Below are 1768 nucleotides of genomic sequence, written 5' to 3' on the forward strand. Positions count from 1 at the left end.
ACGTAATCTTTTAAATTTTAAATTTAATCTTTAATTTTTATATTTATTTTAAATTAAATATGATACTTAGACATAACTCAATCTAATATATTTTATATTTTTATACAAAAAACAATACAAAAATTTAATTTAATCGTTATCTTTTAGTCTCTGTCTCTCCGTCTCAGTCTTTCATCCAAACTCATTCTAAAAGTTACAATATAGTTTATGACGAGTCAAACCCCAAAATGGTCCCTAAGATTAGCGTCATATACTAAAATCGTCCCTGAGATTCTAATTGTACCAATTATGTCCCTGAGATTGACAAAAGTGTACTATATTAGTCCCAGACCTATTTTCCATTAAAGACATGATGACATGGCTTGATGACGTGGACTGTTAGTGACACGTGTCACTCTACGATTTAGCCACGTGTAATGGAATGATGATGTGTTGACCGGTGACACGTGGCATGCTGATGTGGACGGTTGTGCCACGTGTCACAATGCTATTTGGCTATGTGTCCGTTTTGTGCCACATGTCACAACAGTATTCGTCCACGTGTCATTTGCTATGTCATTATTGTAGATGTATCAAATTAGTCTCTCACTTTTTATTAAGTGACTCATTTTAGTCCCTGAAATTGAATGTCTTACACTAAATTAGTCTTTTCACTAATTTTTTTTCATTTTTTTTAAATTTAAAATTTTTAATATTTTGAATGTACTAATATGGTACTTTTTATCAATCTCAAAGACGTAATTAATACAATTAGAATTTTAGAAATAATTTTAATGTACAATACTAATTTTAAAAATTATTTTAGAGTGTAACTCAGTTTATGACATAATCTTATAAGAGCCATAGAAAATCATTTTTCAGTATAGTGTAATCTTGGGTTCACACTAATCATCACATTTGAAAACATTGAAAACACGAGTAGCCTTCCTCTAGCAAATCGTGCTTAATAATTGTGCAAATTGGTGCCACTTACCCTCGTACCAATAGAAGACTTTTTGCAGTATTTGTTTTGTTGGACATATTTATCCCTTAATGAACACAGTAGTATATATTTGTTATTTGGTTTATTAAATATAAATTTTGGATGGATCCAGTAGCACACAAAAATATATAAAATATATATTTTTATGTTTTTTTTGTTTGAGATATTGACATATAATTTATAATAAACAAATTTTTTTAATTTTGTTTTTTTTTATTTTTATTTTGTTAATTATCTTCTTTTTTTTAGTGATATTTTTTTTGACAGAAATAATATTAACATTTATAATTTATTGTTCTATTCAGTATATAGTTACTAAACAAAATAAAAATTTTGTGTCATATTATATTTATATTTTCAGTATTTATGTTTTTTGTTTTTCTGTCTCAATTCATACATAAACCAAACACAGTCTAAAGTAAAACACTTTCTATGCGGCATGGTCAAATCCATGGAGTGCCTCGTGAAAAAAAACTTCCGTAAATTTATCATAATGTGCAAGTTTGTAGTTTGATAGCATCTTTCAACTAATTTAAATGCTTTCGAAAATATCCCTAACTTTTAAAAGCGGTAAACACAAGTATGCTTTTTGATTTACCAATGTTTTTGAAAATTACAAGCGTCTCTTCAAAAGGTTTTATAAAACCAAGAGGCTTAGTTTGATAAAACTTTTATTTTTTAAAAATAACTTATAAAAGTTAGCTTTTTAAAAATTATAGGATATGTGTTTAGTAAATTAAATTAAAAATATCTTTTAATAAGTATAAGGAATAACAAGTGTATTTC

At 26.8% G+C, this 1768-nt stretch overlaps 1 protein-coding gene across 1 annotated transcript in view; it reads right to left on the bottom strand.

Moving 5' to 3' along the window:
- LOC107615294 (2-alkenal reductase (NADP(+)-dependent)-like) overlaps nt 1-1768 on the bottom strand; it is a 91371-nt gene that overhangs the window by 76152 nt on the left and 13451 nt on the right. The gene's annotated exons all lie outside the window — the stretch shown is intronic.

Source organism: Arachis ipaensis, chromosome B09 (genome assembly GCF_000816755.2).
Source record: "Arachis ipaensis cultivar K30076 chromosome B09, Araip1.1, whole genome shotgun sequence".
NCBI classification, from domain to species: domain Eukaryota; kingdom Viridiplantae; phylum Streptophyta; class Magnoliopsida; order Fabales; family Fabaceae; genus Arachis; species Arachis ipaensis.